Source organism: Neopelma chrysocephalum, unplaced genomic scaffold, assembly GCF_003984885.1.
Source record: "Neopelma chrysocephalum unplaced genomic scaffold, ASM398488v2 Primary Assembly neopelma1_138, whole genome shotgun sequence".
NCBI lineage: Eukaryota > Metazoa > Chordata > Aves > Passeriformes > Pipridae > Neopelma > Neopelma chrysocephalum.
In genome coordinates, this window is record NW_020897800.1 from 3,529,362 (window position 1) to 3,547,204 (window position 17,843).

Consider the following 17,843-nt stretch of genomic DNA (forward strand, 5'->3'; position numbering starts at 1 on the left):
TCTATTAACACAGTTGAAGGCTGTATTTCTGTTAACACAGTTGAAGGTTGTACTTACTTATTAATACAGTTGAAGGATGTATTTCTATTAACACAGTTGAAGGTTGTTTCTGAGGCATCTTGAATCTGTCGGACTCTTAAAATTGAAGGAGAAGGGTCTTTCTTTCTGCTCCTATGGTGGTATTTTTGACCACTAACTAAAGGTCTTCCATGCACAGGTTTGGAGCTCTGAGCTTCTGTTACAAAGCCCTGTAAGAGAGTTCTGTTCACTTGATCAATTAAAAAAAAACCAAAAAAACAATCAAAGCCTCAACCACCCAGAGTTTCAGCAGCCCTGTGAGCTGTGAGAAAAGCTGAGCAGAGGGGAGAGCATAAATCCAACATGTTACATGCTGGAAGGTGCACCCTGTCTTGGCATCCTGCCCCTGCTATCCCAGGCAGAAGGAGCCTGTGCTGCACTTGGAGCAGGGAAAAAGCTGCAGCAGCCTCAGTGCAGCTGGGAAAGTGCTGAAAGAAGCCACCCCAGCCAAAAGGGAAGGGATGCTGAGTTGCTAAGTTGATTCTGAGGTTTAAAAAAAATTAAAAAAAAAGAAGAACACACAGCTGAGGGTGGCTGAAATCTGGGGCAGGCACAGCCAAGATCTCAACTAAAGATGTTACCGGGGGTGCTGCTGGTGGTGTGAACTCAGGGAAGGATTTCCAAGCACCACAACCCAACCCTCAGGTGTTTTCAGAGGAGACGTTCTGTCCTGCTCCAGGTGCTTTCAGTGGTGTCTGGCAATGTTTTTTTCTGAGGGGTGAGTGCTGCTGTTGTCTCCTGCCTTGGGAAGTGCTGCCATGGTCCAGAACTCCTGCCCTGAGAAGGTGTCCCGTGGCACAGCAGTGAGGCAGGTCTGCCATCCCTGTGTGTCTTCCCTGAGGAAAAAGCTTTCCCTCTGCAAAGCCATGTAAGTTGTGCTGTCTCTGTCATGCCTGGTTTATGCTGAGAGGGATCCTACACAGGTTTTACTCTGTCTTTGGGGGGTAACTGTGTGTGCTTTGTGGGTGATTTTAGGGGCTCAGAAGGAAGAAGTTAGTGGGACAGGCTGGAAAGAGTCGGGTTTTGTGTGAACTTAGGGCTCAGTTCCTCGCTTTCTGATTGCCTGGGGGAGTTTGGGTGAGTCACTTCATGTTGCTATTTATGAAATAAGGAGAATTCCTTTTTTACCTGGTGGTGAATTAAGCCTGAGTTGCTCAAGTGCTGAAAAATCACAGCTGTGGGAATAGCAGGATAAGCAGAGCTGAGTTACTGAGTGCCCAAATAATGACACTTGATTTAAAGTAATTCCAAGGTTGGGATGGAGACAGCCACAGATTTGGGTGAGATGTGTGCACACCACAGAGCCAATAATCACTGAAAAGAGACAAGGTTAGGCATGAATTACCTTGAGTTTTCACCCAGATTAACTCCAAGTTTGTGACCCTGCTCCTGTTTGATCCAAGGACTTGTTCTTTGTCATGGTGCTGAGGCATCCATCAGGTTTAAGTTAAATTAATTAAAAGTTAAGCTATTGAACCAGAGGAAAAATCAGTCCTTAGACTCAGTCTAAGGAGGAGACAAACTGGTGAAGAGAGGAGACAAATTACAAGACTGGAAAGCAACAGGCTGTGGGGAAATGTAGGAGAGAAGTGAGTGGCAGTTTACAAGAGCTCATATAAAAGTGATTTACATGAAAAAATAAATGTAAATCAAAATGATTTACGTTTACACTCCTGTAAATCAAAATGATTTACATTAGAGATCATATCTAAACGGAGGAAATGGAAAGTGCAATTAGTTTTGTGATATCTGTGTTTGATATGTCCTAAATCTTGGCTGCAGCTTGGTTAGTTCCTTATTAGTTCAGTACCTTATTCTGCTGCTTCCAGGGCTGCAGGGCTTGTTTTTCCTTTGAGTAATCTAATAAAGGTCTCTCAAATAATGGATCAAAATTCAAAAGAGAATTCCTTGCAAGGAGATCAGGGATGAGCTTAGGATAGAGACAGGTTGAAGAAATTCCGTTGGCTGCTTGGATTCCCAGCAAGTTGTGTAAAGTTCAGAAAAGAGGTTGAAGTTTGAAAATGTCAGGATAAATTCCATGTTGTTTGTGTTCTTGGGGCTTGTTTATGCTGCATCTTCTGCCTGTGCCCCTTTCCCCTTGGCATAATGAAGTTGGTGCCAACATTTCTGAGCCCGTTTGCCTGCAAGGGGAGGCAAAGCAAAGATCCTTGGGGGGAAGGGTCCTAATACCAGTCAAACCCCTCAGGAGCTTTTTCCCCTCACAGATGGATGATGCCTGATGTATCATTTTTAGGGAATTTTTTAAAAGTGGTGCTGAAGTCCTTGTTCTGGAGAAGACTTGGAGGCTGCTGAGCTCTCAGAGGGTCCGTGAGCAGGACCCTGATGCTCTTGTAATAACTTCAGGGTGAGTTTCCTTTTGGATCCAGCTCCAAACTCCAAGTCAGTTGGACTTTAATAGTTTAACCAGAATGGTACAAGTCTCTTTTTCACATAGGAAGGATGGTTAATATTTAGATTCAGAGCTTGTGTCCTTTTTTTGCCCCTCTCACCTCCTGGCTGACAAGAACAGCTTAAAATCAGCTCTGCCCTGCTTGGACTGGGCACTGTCAGAGTGACTAAATGGAAATATTCTGTTCCTCAGGTGCCAACATGGTTTTTTCTGTTGGAGTTTCTGTCTCTACTGGGCTGGTGTTTAGGATGAGACAAACCCTGCTGTTCCTTGCACATCCCTGAGTGCAGGGGAAGCCTGACAGACCTCACCCGGGAACACGAGGAGGAGGTGTTTGAATGTTTTAATGATGTAATAATGTTTTAATGAGGCGTTTTAATGTCCCTCCTTCTCCCTGTCTGAGGCGCTGGGCAGGCTCCTCACCCTCCCTGCTCCCAAGAAGTTTCAGTTGCAGGCCTGGAACCGTGCTCAGCCCAGCTCTGGAACCCCTGGGAACGCTGGAATTCTCGGAATGTCGTGGCAGAGAGGGGCTGGGATGCCTCCTGGGACCTGCAGTTTGGTGGGAGCCACCCAGAGATATTCCCCTGGTGTAACCACCCTGCTGTGATGCAGAATGTTTCACGCTCCAACTTTGCTTTCCTGCTCACATGTTCCACCCAGGAGTTTCCTTTTTCCAGGCAGGCATTGCTGTGAGGTGCCAACTGGCTGTTGGGAGCGAGGCTGGTTGTTCAGGAGACTAATCTGGATTTGTTCTGCCTGCACCTCCTTCCGTTGGGTACCAAATGTGGAGAAGGAGGGCATTCTGAGAGGGGATGTGCTGGCACTGAGCCTGGTTTGGGCCCTCTTGAGATTGCCTGAAAACGGTCCAGTTGTTGGCCAAATGAAGGGCAAGATCAGTACAGAAAGACAAGGCCATTGTGGGCTTCTGTTGCAGCACTAAAACTTCAGTTCTGCCATAAAATCAGCCATCAGAGAGTCTCAGAGAACTTCCCTGGTATCACAACCAGAGCTGGGGGGTTCAGGGATGCAGAGAAGGGAGGGTTTTGCTCAATTCTGTTAAAGAGTGTGGCCAGATTCCTGCAGGGACTGCCTGTTAGAGAACTTGCACTTCAGACTTGACTTTAAACCTCTAGCTCAGAGTTTCCCAAGGTGCAGAAAACACTTCATTTGATGGGGCTGCCTTTTTAAGTTGGCATGTGCCCTGGGACACATACAGAGGCTGTAACTGCCCTTCAGATTTTATTGCCTGTGCCCAAACTTGAAGGATTTGGGAATTTGAGCTGTGCTAGTCATTTCTCTCTTGGTACCACTCATAAGAACTATGGATGTGGTAATCAGGGTTTCCTCAAAAAGAGCACCGTGTGGGCAACACCTCCTTTGTCTCCCTGTCACACAAACCCACCTTTCCTCGTGCTGGGAACATTTTAACTGAGATGTCATCAGAGAGCAAGATGTGCTTGTGAGTCACGTCATGAATGTGCCTGGTGCTCCCACTGCAAAGAAAAGCTCTGGAATTACATCGTTCCCTGCTCCCATCCTGTGTGCTGTGACTGATTAATGCAGTAAAACAAAGGTGGGGTTCAAATAAAACGGGGCACAGCTCTTTGGGACCCCCTTTTCTAATCTCTTTTCCTTGTCAATAGTTGCAAACCTGGTTTGCTACTGAAATATTTTGTTAATTATTTGTATGCAGTAATTCCCAGGCCATATTCTGGGACCTGGTGTGGTATTTAAGTGGAAGCAAAAGGTGATCTCAGGTGCACAGAACTCAAAACTATAAATCTGACCAACACTCAGTTGATAGAGAAGACAAATAATTTTAAGATATGTGTCCTTTAGTGTCTCTGTGGCCTTTGGAGCCAAAATGCAGTTTGAAAGGAGTGTTTCCCATTTCAGAATAGTGCCTAGGAGGTGGAAATGGGGCCTGTGTTACCCACTTATCAATAAAAGACTAAAACGTGATGCCAAACAGACATCCCAGCTGAAGAGGGGACCAGAGTGCCCCAGTTTATGCTCCTGTTGACTATTCAAATGAGCAGATGGAGCTGCTGATGGTGGTGTCTGTAAGGAATAAATGGCATCTCTTCTACCACCTTTATTACAGGGGGCTGTAATTCCAACCAGTGGAGTGAGAAAGGAGTCTCACTGGGGTTGCCACAGCTTTAATGTGCCTCGATTGTTAATAAGAGCTCAAAGCTTTCAAGCTTCACCTAAAAATCCTGGGAATGAGGTGGAGCAAAATCTCCTAATTTACAGTGACTTTTTTGACATGCAGTGGGCATGTAAAGGTAAATAATCCAGTGATTAGATGGGGAGAAACAGTGCAGGGATAAGGAAGCTAAAACCCACTTGTTGAGCCAATAAATTGGCAGACAGGGCTGGCATATGTTGAAGGGCAGAAACAGAAGGCTTATTTTTTGCAGCTTTTTTTTTTTTCCTGCCTGTTCTCCCACCTCAGTTTTTTGAGAATCTGGGACCACAATAATATGTCTAAATTGGAGCTGGAATTGCTGTTCACAGGCTTTGCAGCTTGATGGCTTAAGGGAAGCTGGATGCACAGAGGGAGGCTGATCCTTCTGCCCCACGATGGTGCTGCCTCAGCTTCCCCTGGGACTCTGCAGGTTCTGTGAGTGGTGGGAGGGGATCTGGGAATAGCTTCCTTCAGCTGGAATGCATGTGCTTGTGCCCTTACAGAGACCTTTGTTTACAGCCATCAGCTGTTTCTGGGATGCAGCTGCTCAGTGCAGGATATTTCTGCTTAATTCTCTGCAGGAACAGAAAAATTCCCTTGGAATCCAAGGGCAGTGGTTTGAACTGGGAATTCAAGTTATTCTGCATTTCCTGGGTGAAACATCCTCCTACTCTTAAAAGATAGCTGCTCTCTGTTGTACAGATTGTTCTCAATGTGAGGCCTTGAACAAATCAGCTCTTTCCTACATTTACAGTCAGCACCCCCTCCCTTCCTCATGGCCTATTCCATGCTTTTCATGCCATATATATTTGGCATATTCAAGTATTTGCAATGCTTACCTTGGAAAATAGGTGCATCTTTACACTTCATGATCAGCTGCCAAAATGGGGGAATACCAAGCATTCAAAACGAGCTTGGAACATCTTTTTATGGACTTCACTGCTGCAAGGCAACCTCTGCCTTCCTTCTCAGCTAAACATCCATGCTCTTCCCCAAGGCTTTTTCCCTCTGTTTCAGGAAACTTGGGATAAGCTGTGTTAGCCTCCCCCTGGTGATGGACAGTCCAGCTCAAGAGAAATGGTGGTTGGTTAACTGGCCTTGAGAATTCCATTATTAACCTCAAATTCTCTTAGTTTCAGTAGAGAATTCCCGATTCTCTCAGGTTTTTGCATCTCATCCTGTAGCAGCATATCTGGCAGAGGCTTGGAGGCAGCTGTTCCTTTAAAATTGAATTGCCTGTGATGGGAGAAATCTGAGAGCAGAGAGCCCAGATCAGGCTCTTTGGAGATCTCTCCACAGCTCTGCCTTCTCATCAGCCCAGTCACTGCTCCTTCCCTCAGAGGGGCCAGGCTGCAGTGACTCCAAGCCCAGTCAAACCCACCCCAGCCCAGCTCCATGGCATTCCCTGCTCCCAGGGTGGATCCCGAGGTCCCGGCTCTGTGCTGCTTCCCCCCCGGTGCTGCTGTGCGTGTGTAACCCAGCTGGGATTTCCTCCTCCTTGACTCCAGCAGTGTCTGTGCTCCCTGGCTGCTCAAGTGACGCTGCCCCAGGTTGCTGAGGAGCCCTGCTGGCCCTTGGACAGATCCCCCCTTTCTGCAGATGACTGTAACCGTGTGAGTGCTCGCTGACCTCCGCCTTTCTTCTCTGCCTTCTCCCCCTTTCCTTGTTTTTCTTCCCATCCATTTCTTTTGGGCCTCTGCAGAGTGTTTGTTGTGCCTTTTGGTGATGAGATGGCAGCATGTGTCCCCCCCCTGCACCAAGGTCAGGCATTGTGATGGTACCAGCTCAAGGTCTGCCCTTGAGCCCCTCTGCTTTTTTTTCCCCTGTTTTCCTACAAGTTTGGCCTAATATTTTTCCTTAAGCCTTCTCTGCTGCTTGCATTCCCTTCCCTGTCCCTGTGCCCTGTCCCAAATCTTTGGCAATGCTAAAGATTTCACTCTCCTGAACCCCTTCCTCTTGTTTAAATGACAGGCCATGTGAATACAGGCGTGTTGGAGGGATATGGGTCTGACAAAGCCTCTGACACTGTAAGATTTCATTATTCCTTTACTCTGGAAAAGGATCTTTGCTTCAGGCTTAGACATGAGTGCTCAGACTTCTTTACATGAGCTTGAGGAGGCTGTTCCTCAGTGCAGCACCTGCCACCCATCAGTGTCCTCAGAAACCAGGGGTCTTGATTCTGGGTCCCCAAGGAATTTGTGGGATGTGACAGTGTAGGAAAAGAGGCAAAGAGGCATCCTTTTCATTGTGTTCCTGTTTGCAACCTGCCAGCCTTTGTTCTGCCCTGTTGTTGATGTTGGAAGAGCCCTCAAACGTGCCAGAGGTAGTGAGTGACTGGGGCTGTGGGAGGTTTTCCCTGCTGAGCTGCAGTGCCTTTATTCAAATGGAAGCTTGTGTTTAACCCCTGGGTCTCGAGCTCCTGCTTTATCTCCTTCTGTCTCAGGTTTGAGAAATGAAGGATGCAGGACCTTTCTCTACCTCTCGTGGACCTGCAGGCATTGCTGCAGTGGGTTTTATATACTTAAAGCCAAAATACTGTGGTGTGTGTTCTTGTGCAAAGGTTTCACCCTTTTCTCTGAAACATTAGATTGTGTTTTGTCCAGGAGAGGATGTTGCATGAGGTCCAGATGAGCACAGAAGGCTTGGTTTCTCCATGTGTGTCTGTGCCAGCCCAAAACCTGAAGGTTGTTGGACTCCATATAAAGGTTTAGGTTGATGTACTTGAAAGATTTAAGTTACAAAGAGTCTTGGATTTAGGCATTTAAAAGCACTTTTGATTTTGAGAGACCAGACGTTCAGCTGAGTGAAAATCTTGCTCGGTTCAGGTGTTGGGCTGGGGTGTGATGAGACTTATTTCAAGCCATGAGTTATTCCAGAATCTCCTGCCCTTGGTGAAAGAGCAGATTATCAGCTCTCACATTACTGCCTTTTCATGGTGGCTGCAAGTTCCTTGGTGAGAAAGGTAAAAATGAGAAGATGACTTTTAATTTTCTCATGAATTCCAATGAAAGAGGGAATTTTTTTCTCTGGGGCATGCCATGAGTCATGGAGCTTTCTGTTAGCCTGCTTTTCAGAGGGCATGAGTCTGTGCTGGGGTGGGAGAGGTTATTGCACCACCCTCAAGCAAATGGAAGGTTAGCAGTTCAAACAGGCAAGAAAATGAGGGGGAAAAGGAGCCAAAAGGCCCTGTGAGAAAGCAGCAGTGCTCTTTGGTTATAATATTGCTCGAGAAAGCAGCAGTAACAGTCTGAATCATCCCAGTTTTTTCTGCCCTCCTGACACAATGGTATATTCTTCCTATTCCCAAGTCTCTGTATGATTTTTCTCCTTTTGATTCTCCAGTCTCATCTTTCAAGGGTCCTGCCTTTGTGCTGGGATGCTGTTCTCCCTTGCTCTCCCTTCCACACCCCCAGGCTGACAAACACTGCAGTCACACGGCTCAAAGCAGTGGCTTTTCTGCCCCGGGCAGCGACTACAGCTCCCATGATGCCCAGAGCAGTGAAATCCATATTTATTTATTTTTTTTTCTGGAAACGAAGTCTCATGTGACTTCCCAGCTGCTGCAGCAAAGAGGGAGTCCCCTCTGAGCTTGTTTCCCGGGGAAATGGAGGTGTGCCCTGGCTCCCAGAGTCCATGTGGTTCTCTCTGACAGCAGGGGCTGTAACGCTGCAGAACACTGCTGACTTCAGGAAGGATTCAGGATTTTACCCATCTGGCACATTTTCCTGGGGATCTGTCCACCAAGGTGCATTGTTAACACTTCAACTCTCTCTCCCTTACGTTCTGGAGTCCTCTGTAGCAGTTCTTTCTTTCTCCCCATAACATTTCCTAATTCGTTTCTAGTTTTCCCTCCCACTGGTCCTGTCACTAACAGGTTTTGTTTTGTGTGCATGTTTCACAGAGACACAGGGTTAGTTTGTTTGTTTGTATTTTTTTATTGCTTCCCCAACTCCTGCAGACTTTCCCTTTTATTTTTTTTTTTTTACCATATGGGAGACTCAAACTGTGGCTGAGGTGGTGGCTCCCAGGGAGCACGTTACACGCTCTGCCTGCAGGTCAGGCACCTTCCCTGGAGAATTAATCTGTCTGAGCCTTCTAAGCCCCTTGTTTGCACTGTGTGGGTGTTGATAAGTGAGTTTTTCAGGATCTTGGAGAGGTGGGTCTGCTCTGGTGAGTGAGAAGGCAGAGCTGCAGTGATGGGCAGCAGTAAAACCTCTCTCCAGGGGATGCCCAGCTGGCTGTGAATGTGACTGTGTGTGTGACTGTTTGAAGGGGCAGTGACACTGGCAGGCAATGCTTATAAAAAGCAATGTTTTCTGATTTTTAAGGTGGCAGTTATGAGCTCAAGCCCCGGGCTAACAGGACCGTTGCTGGGGCTATTTATAGAGCTTTAAATTCCTCCCCAGAGCTCAAGGCTGTCACAGTGGGCTGTTCCCTTCCCAACAGTGGACTTCCTCGGGAGATGTTTCCTGTTTGCTTTTAAGTTCCTGAGCTGCTGGAACTGCAGAGAGCCTCTGCTGTGAAGGGGCTGACGTGGAAAATCAGCTTTTTTTCTGAATTACAAAGCCTTTGCTGGTTCTTTAGCTTAGGATTTGCTGCAAGTCCTTCATGGAGCTGCTGTGGGGTTTTTTTCCCCCCACGCTGCTGTGAATACTTGCAGCAAAATGCACACAAGTAGACAGTCCTTAAGGGACACCAGTGGCCCTATAAAAGAGGGTTTGAGGAGCAGATTGTCCACTTGCTGTTTGTCTCTCTCTCTGTCTGCACTGGATATTTTATGGTTACTTTTCACACTGCAATGTTATGGCACAGGAGGCATTTGGAATTCATTTAGTGGGCAACCAGGATGACAATCCTTATCCCAGTGAGTGGAACCAGCTTGGGTGCTGTGGGGATTTTTTTTCCCCCCTGTGGCCTTGGGTTGGGTGTGTTGAAGCTGTGTAACACCCACAGCAACGCTTGGGATGGAGGTTAAAATATGTGTTCAGAAAATGGGCTTTATGTCCCTGGTGAGCAGGAGGTTGGTGGATTTTAGGGAATCACAGGATGGTTTGGGTTGGAGGGGATGTTAAAGATCATTATGTTCTAACCCCCTGCCACGGGCAGGGACACCTTCCACTAGCCAAGGTTGCTCCAACCTGGCCTTGGACACTTCCAGGGATGGGGCAGCCACAGCTTCTCTGGGCAACCTGTGCCAGGGCCTCCCCACCCTCACAGGGAGGAATTTCTTCCTAATATCTACTGTAAACCTCCCCTCTTTCAGAGCATTTGTATATTCTGAGCACAAAGGTGCAGTGTGCCAGCTCTGATTTGTGCAAGCACGAATGCCTCGCAGCAGAAACATACCAAAACACACATTTTCTGTGTGCCAAGACAGGACTTGGCAGGAGTTTTCGCTGTGTTTTCTGCTGATGGCCCTTTTCAGAGGTGGTCTGAGCGCTGGGGATCGTTCCCTGTCCGTGGGCTCTTTGCACTGCACATCTGCACGGGGGCAACATCTGGTTTAGAAAAAAAGATTAATGCCAGCTCTGTATTTGATTGTATTAAATATAATAAAACCCCTGGCGGGGGGGGTGGGGTGAGAGGGGAGTGTGTGAATTCCTGTTCACGGGGGAACAGGAGTGCTCTGGTTTTGCCCTTCAGTGTGTGCAAACTGCCTTGTAAAGGCTCTGCCGGTGCCCCCGGTCTTTGTGTGCTCCGGCGCGGTGCCTGCTGTGCCTGCACCGGGCTATGAATAAGCACTTTCAAGCAGCGATGTTTTCTAGCCCTCGGAGGCTCTTAATTTGCCTGAGCTCCGCAGTGTTTTCCCTGCCTCCCTCCCTCCCAGCCAGGATTGCTCACGTCTGTCTGGCCGGCGGTGCCAGAGCGCTCCGGGGAGCTGCGTGCAGCGTTCCCTTGGCTGGCTCTCCCGGGCTCCAGGCTGATTTCCCGGGGTAAAGTAGGCCAGGAGGGGCTGGGAGGACCAGGGAGGGAGAAGCTGGGTGATGAATGGGGCGGCATGAAGTCACCCCGCTCCGCCAATCCGGGCAGGGCCGCGCAGCTACGGATGCCTCTTGATGCCGGGACCGGCCTCACCTTAGCTGGGGATCTGGTGCTTCGCAGCCTGAGCTGAGCGTGCACCAAAGAGTTACTAGTTCAGGCCCAATCGTTTGGCAGTGCTGCTCTGAGGTGAGTGTTCTCAGCAGGATGCAGCTGAGGAGCCTCCACCTTGCGTTTGTCTCCGCACGTGCCACTCTCCCTTTCCATAGTTTCTGGTATGCCTGTTCTGCACCATCGCTTCTCCACCTGGCCTGGCTTGATCCCTGCCACTTTTGCCCTCCCTACTTCAGTCCTTCTCGTGCCTGATCACTCCTCCTTTACCTGTGCACTGCCCAGAACCCACTGGCTTTCTCCCTTTCTCCTGACTCCTAAAATACCCACTCGGGGTTGGGGGGGTTGTGTCATTCCCCCCTTCCCGTGGAGCCAGAGGGAGATGGGTTGTTCCCCTGCTCCCGCAGAGCTCAGCCTGAAGAGCTCAGACTTAAAAGGGAAGCTGGGAGGAGGGTCCTCTGTGCTCCTCAGCTTAGACCTTTGGGTGGTGGCAGGGGGGAGGAGTTGGGGGGGATGGCAATGACTCAGGTCTTGTGCCAGACTCCAAACAAATATCTAAATTGGGACTATCTGCCTGAGATGCCCTTCTGTGGGGGCAGGAGGGAACGCTCGGAACGAGCGCTGAAGTGACTCTTTCATTGTTCTCGCCCCGCTGTCAAGTTGTTCGCCTCGTTCTTCTTCATCCTCTTTTGACTTTCCCTTTCTCTCCCCTCCCTTCTCCCTCCTCCAACGCTCTTTGTTTACTGATAGGCCAAGCAGAAAACATGGAGACGTCTGATATGGCGACAGCAAAGGTAGGATGGAAATGCTGCCGTCCTCACTGTGCGTAAGTGGTTTCGCTTGGCAACTTCTTTCTTTGTCCCTCCACCTTTTTGCTTTCTCCTGACCACCCTCCCCGATGCTGGGAGTGCTGGGGTTGAGCGTGGGATTTAGGCTCTGGGAGGATGGTACTCAGTGGCCACAGTCCCTACGTTGCTTTTGCTGTGAGGTTGGGGAAAACCGTGGAATGTTGGTGCTGTAGGTGAAAGTCGGGGGCGGGAGGGAGGGAAATAAGGGCGCTTGTGTTCCTGCCCTGGCACTCTGAGGTGGGAGCAAGGATGCCGGCAGAGCCTGCTGGGTGACAGAGTGACACTAGAGGGTGCTTTAGGGGCAGCTTTCCACTCCCAGGGACCGAGAGATTCCTTCTGGCAGCCTCTTTCTTTTTTTTGGAGAAGGATCTCGGAGGGGAGTGTCGAGGGAGAAAGTAATTCGAGCTTATGGATGCATCCGCCCTTTTCTGTGAGGCTTCTCTGTTGCCTGTGCTGCTGCTCTTACCGGGCTGTGGGTTCTGCTTTTCCTGTGGGCTGGCAGCCTGGAAATCTGGGAATGGAGCTGGATGGATCGAGATGGGCTTGTGAAGTGGAAATGGCTCCAGGATGGTTTGGTGGCCTGGGAAGCACAAGGCTGTCGCCACTGGGTGGTGGCTCATCATGGCAAGGACCACTCATGAGGTCTTTACAGCAAAGAGGCTGTTTCTGGCCACCAGTGTGACTCCTTGGGATCAGAACAAGGTTAAAGTGCAGGGAATGTGCCTGCAAAAAGTGTCCTGGGCTTTTTTTCCTCAGCAGGGCCTGAAGTCAAGCCTGGCTGGAGAGAGGCAAAGGGGTTATAACCCCCTGCTTTTGAGCTTGCTCTGGCTGGGTCCTTGAGCATGTTGTGTTCCAGGAACCAACTTCTTCCTGGGCTTAGAAGTCCATGCTCAGAACCCCCCTGTGGTGCTGCTGACAGATTGAAGGGCTTATGACTCAGCCAGAATTCCAGCTGAGTTTTGCCTTTCACATGTATTTCTGCTAAGCACTAAACTACTTCCAGTCCCATATCCCAGAAGCCTGGGTGGAGCTGGTGCCCTGTTTTTCCCCAGGACTGGGTTAAATACAGGTTTTGAGTTTTTGGTGTCTGTCAGTGAGTTTTATGAGGTACTTCTGGGTGTAAATGTTGCTTTCTAAAGGTGAACTCATCCTCACTGTCATGTTGGTTCAAGCTTCAACTGTTTGTCCCTGCAAACCCACTTCCAGGGCTTGGAAACAATTCCCACTGAGATGCTGAAGGGTCTCTGGCCTTGGAGCCAGTTGAGAGACACTCCATTTCAGTGAGAGCTGTGGTGGCACTTTGGGGATCTCAAGCTTTATTGTGTTGAAAAACAGACATTTTCAATGACAGAAACAACAAAGCCACTTGAAAATTCTCTTTGTCTGTACCTGTTATTTGTGGTTTCGTGTTTTTTAACTAAAGGCAAACATGATCTACAGTGTCAAAGCACCATCTTGGCGTGAATGTACTTAAAACCTATTTATCTTTTCAGGGAAATGCAGCTTGAGTGAAAAACTGAGTCTAGTGTGAACCTTCTGAAACAGATGCATCTTGGAAACTGGTTATGTAAATATTCCTGGAATGTGTACAGGTTGATTTGGACTTAACCATAGCAAGTGCTGATGTTTAGCCCCCTATTCTTTGTTGAAACCCACCTGTTCTTCCATGATCTGTTTTATTCTCTGCCTTGGGGTCAGTTACCCCTTTTACAATAGATTTGGAGCCTCCAAGGGGTGATATTGATTTTGCTTAATTTCTGCTGGGGGTCAGTCTGGAAGAACTGACCTTCTGAGAGCTTTTAAGAGCTTTGTTTTCTCAGCCTGAAGTGATCCCAAAGCAGCCCTGGGATGGAATATCAGGATGTTGCTGCTCTCCATTGTGTTGCACTGTTGCTTCCTTTGCTGCTGAGGCACCTTTGGGGGTGTCTCAAGAACTGGCATTTCCTGACACGCCAAAGAATGGGCCCATATTTAGCTCATTAAAAACAGAACTGCACTTTTCACTACTGAGTAGCCCGTGGTTTTAATCCCAGGGTAATCCATCATCCATCCTCATCTTGAGGCTTTTCAGACCTGTTGGGGGACTCAGAGAACTGTCCCTTTTTATGCTTTGGGGCACCTTTGGGACAGTGACACCTTTGGGGGCTTTGTCACCTCCCAGCTGTGCTTTCAGGGGGTTCCTCCTAAAAGTAACATCCCCGATTATTCCATCCCTGCTCCTTGCTGAGTGCCGGGGGGGAAAGCAGATAACCTGTTGGAGAGGGGGGGAAACCAGGTCAATGTGGAGCTGAAAAGCTCCTTGGGAAGACATGAATCACTTCCCAAGTGATGAACCAGTGGGAGTGAGGGACATAAATCATGGAGATGCTTTTTATCCCACCAGCACTGAAAGGTTCCTGCTCTCTGTGCTGCAGGGACACACTTAGAAAGTCCTCAGACCTTTTAGGGGATGGTGGAGGTATTTAAGCCCCTGATTTACTTGTTCCACCTTGAAGGAAATGTTCCTGCTCTCAGCTGTAACAGGAATGATGAGTGAAGGCAGGCGAGGTGCCTGTTTACAGCACCACAGAGCTTTTGCTTAGAGATGATTTCCTTGGATTTATTAGATAGCACCTGGCTGGGATTGCCTGGGGAAGCGTGTGTGAGGGGAGGAAGACAATAGGGAGTGCAAAATAGCTGTCTGTGAATAAAACAGTGCTAAATATTGAACACTGTTGTATGAATTTTAATTTCTGGAGTTGCCTCAGTGCTTCCAGCTCCCACCCAGGGCGAAATGCTGCACGAAAATTGCCTCTTTCTCCCATCTGAACCAGAAAGCAAGAGAACAGCGAGACCTAATTCATGCCTGTCACTTTGTGCAGATGTTCCTGGCTGTGTAGAGGGCATGGAAAGCACTGTTTTATCTGGACAGGACCATTCAGTGTTTCTTTCATCCAAGTAGGAGGTCAGGGAGAAAAGAAAAAAAAAAGTAACTCTGGTTTTGTGTATTCCAGCATTAACTTTTAAAATTCATGAGGCTTTGACAGTTTGTACTTGCAGGTCAGGAAAACATCCGGTCTTTTTCTAACCCCCTCTTTTTTTTTTTCCTGCTACTCATAATTTCCAAGTCTTTCTTCGGTTTGAGAAAGTTCTGCATAGTTTTTACTTTGTTGCTGTTTTTAGAGTCTGTGTGTGCTGCTCGACTTCCTCATCCTCACTGGTGCTGGAGGCAACCAGAAGCCACAAGGGATCTGTGTTCGTGGCATTCTTGCTCTGGACCAGAAATACTTAAAATATTACTGGCATCAAGCCAGGATCCAAATTATCTTGTTTAATTCTTTTTGAAGTTTATGAGAATTTTGCCTGGGGGAAGGGACAGGGGGTGAGGCAGGGCAGGACACCACATAAACTTGTCTTATTATTATTTATTGTTTTTGCTTTAGCAAATGATGCACCTAGTAAAACAAAAGATCCCTTCTCCAAATTAGAATAATTTGAATTAGGATTATAAGATAATTAGAATTACATTTCAATAAAATTATTTGATTTACAGACTTTATGGCTGGAAGGGAAAAAGAATTCTGACCTAAATAACAATGGCTTGGGGAAAGCTCTTTCTCATGCAAAACATGACCCTCAAAGATATTTTCACTCATACCAACATTTATACAGACCAAAACAATATATCAATGATGTTTATTACAACCACTTTGTGTCTCCTTAAAAAATGTAAATCCACGGATGAGTGAGAAGACAGGGATTTAGGGCTTCCCCTTTTCAAAGAAGAGGTGTGAATTGGAGCAGGGTTGGATCTGTCAATCCACAGTTCTGAGTGCTTTCTTCCATTCTCCTGCTTTGTGGGATGGATGCTCTGGATGGAGTAGGTTGATAATTTATCTGGAATTCTACTTGCATGTGACTTATAAGTATTCTTAGCACTGTGGAGGTGGACAGGGTGGCTGTGCATAGCCTGTCTCTCTTGATATCTGTACAGGTTTTTTTGTTACCTTATTTAAATTGTAATTTTTTTTTATCCACTGGAATAGTTATGTGCAGAGGCTGGAGAAAAGGAAAGGGCTTGTGCAGCATTAGCTGGACCAGCCAACTGAATGTGGGATTGGGATTGGAAAGAGCAGCTTTGGGGGTCCCTGGAGAGGGTGGGTGACCCCCAGCCCCTTGCAGGGTCCTGCTGTGAGGATTTTGGAGAGCAGGTCCCAGGGGAGTTGTGGCAGAGGCAGCTGCACCCACCAGACAGTGTTCCAACAACCACCTCCTGAGTGATCCCTCTCCTTTGATAACTTCCCAACCCTCACGTTATTTGGCAAAGAGCAAAAAAAAAAAAGTGCATGACTGCTTATCTCTTAATACCTTTCTTGCCTGAGCTTTGATTTCCAAACATGTGACTCTGCAGCATTAGTCTGTCCTAGATTTGCCAAGCTTGCAGGTCTCCTGACCCATTTTACAGCACTGTGATTTGCTTCCCTCCTTGACAACCTGCAGGCCCCAGAGCATCTCGTGGACAAAAGCCAAGGCCAAGCCAGCATAGGCTGGTCCTGATGAGGGCTGAGGCTGGGATTATGTGGGGGGAGATTTGAATGTATTTTTTTGTTTGTTTTGTCATGGGGCAACGTGTGTGTTCAGCTTTATGGCCAAATGAGTGACTTTTGTCCAGAAATAAACAGAAAGGTGTGTTGCCAAGTTCCTGTTGGGATCAGTTCTCCCAGGGGGTGTTTGGGATCTCCCCCCCTGCCCCGGGGCTCTCCTGCAGGCACTGCCCACACTTGCCTTCACAAGTGCAGTTGAAGATGATGCTGCACAAGCTGCAGTTTCACCCTAGTTGCTTCCTCCTGCAGTAACATCTCACAAGTGTCTGGGAAGCATTTTGGGGGCACTTAGCACTGAGCTGAGCTTTCCAATTGCAGCTGAGCTCCCCATTTCAGTGTTACTCACACAGCTGCTGAAGCTTCAGCCCCAGTGCCACGATCCTGTTTCATTTCACCTGCCCTGGAATGATCAAAGCCCCTCAGAAGTGACTTGCTGCTGAATTCAGAGCTGAGCTCTGCTGCTCTCCATCTGTTCAGGACTTGGGAGAGTCAGAAAATAAGATCTGGTGCCGTTATTAGGTAAAGTGGGAAAGCAAAGAACCACGTTTGTTGCTTTCCAAGGGGGGTGTGGGCATCACAGGCTGTGTTTCCTTGGACAAATTTCACAGAAAGCTCTGAAAACCAGAACACAGACATTGGATTAGTGCTACAGGACCCCTCCTATCCCCTGAGCAGTGAACAGAGGGGAGGTGATAATTTTACTGGTCCAGGTTTTTTATCAGTACGCTTGTCCATCATCTGCAGTCAGGGGGATGGGGGTATCTGGGTGCAGAAGAATGACAAAATACCTTAAAAATACCTTCAAGATAGTAGAATATTTTTATGTATACATAGCTGTCTTTACCACCCCTGAAACATGAATGCCTCTAGGATTTACAAGCAAGACTATTCCTCTCCCAAGGCCAAAGATGTTCAAAGATCTCTGTATGGAGTGAGAGTGTGTATGCTCATCTTGGGCATTCCTAGGCTTCACTTTTTGAAGTAATTTAAATGACCCTTTACTAAGAAATAGTTAAGCTATAGGTTATTTGAAATATTCTGCCCCATTCCCTATGAATTTGTCTGCTGGAGCAGCGGGCTGTGTTTAGATGCTGCAAGATGAATAGAAGAATTCCCAGAAAAAGCACAGTGTATTGCAGGAAACGTGGGTGGTAATGCAATAACTGGCACTTCCCCCTCTCTGCCAGGCCTGGCCCTGTGGGTGCTGTGGTGCAGAAGGTCTCTGGTAACGGTGTGGGGGGAAGAGCTTTTGGTTCTGCTCTGATAAAGTGATGGGGCAACAACGGCTCCCTTGTTCCCTGTGTGCAAGAGCAGTGGCTGGCACCAGATAAGACACCCCCCCTCGAGCTCCAGGGCAGGGACTTGTCCCCTGCCTCTCTGAAAATTTCAGTTTCATTGGGAAATTCAGGTTTCCTTTGTTTTCTGTAGCAGTTGTTCCTCAGCCTGTTTGGAGGAGAGGTGGGTTAATCCATCCCTGTGCAGAGAGCCCTGGGGGGGACCAACTCTCTTCCCTCCAGGGAACCTGGAGAAGGGACTGTTTATTAGGATCTGGTAGGACAAGGAGTAATGGGTGCAAAGGGAAGGAGGGGGAAAATGTAGGTTAGGTATCAAATGAACTGATGGGACAAGGAGGAAGGGGTACA

The 17,843-nt window shown here is 47.9% G+C and overlaps 1 protein-coding gene across 6 annotated transcripts in view; it reads left to right on the plus strand.

The window, feature by feature from the left end:
• LOC113975519 (protein Aster-B) overlaps nt 1–17,843 on the plus strand; it is a 94,691-nt gene that overhangs the window by 14,267 nt on the left and 62,581 nt on the right. Inside the window, exon 1 of one of the 6 annotated variants that reach the window (XM_027699609.1) lies at nt 11,544–11,563. The exons of the other annotated variants lie outside the window; for them this stretch is intronic. The gene's annotated coding sequence lies outside the window, so the exon portion shown is untranslated. Of the gene's footprint in view, nt 1–11,543; nt 11,564–17,843 lie in introns of those variants that run through there. 6 annotated transcript variants of the gene reach the window in all.